Source organism: Myotis brandtii, unplaced genomic scaffold (assembly GCF_000412655.1).
Source record: "Myotis brandtii unplaced genomic scaffold, ASM41265v1 scaffold633, whole genome shotgun sequence".
Taxonomy (NCBI): domain Eukaryota; kingdom Metazoa; phylum Chordata; class Mammalia; order Chiroptera; family Vespertilionidae; genus Myotis; species Myotis brandtii.
In genome coordinates this window covers 3027433-3027774 of record NW_005370423.1, presented here as the reverse complement: position 1 = coordinate 3027774, position 342 = coordinate 3027433, and positions in this window count along the sequence as shown.

The window sequence follows — 342 nt, the reverse complement described above, 5'->3', positions numbered from 1 at the left end:
TCATCCCAGACCGGGGCTGAGACGGGCCGTGGCGGCGGGAGGAGTGGGGCGAGCGTGTGCGACGCCGGAATAATGAGTCGCTCTAATTCATAGCGTTCCGTCCCGGCCCTCACGCGCGGCTCTTGAAGGCCACTTTGAAGAAAACCGGTCCTCGGGAGTCATTTGCTTCCCCTAGGAGGGCCGGCCTTCTAAAAATACTCCCGTCCCTCGCCCCTCGGAAGCAAATTATGTACGTGACAGCCGCTTCGTTATCCCGGCCCCAGCGGGCGGCTCGGGGACGGAGGCGACTTCAAGAAGACGCCATGGGCCACGGCCAAGTCCCGGGAGGGGCGGGTCCCCCAG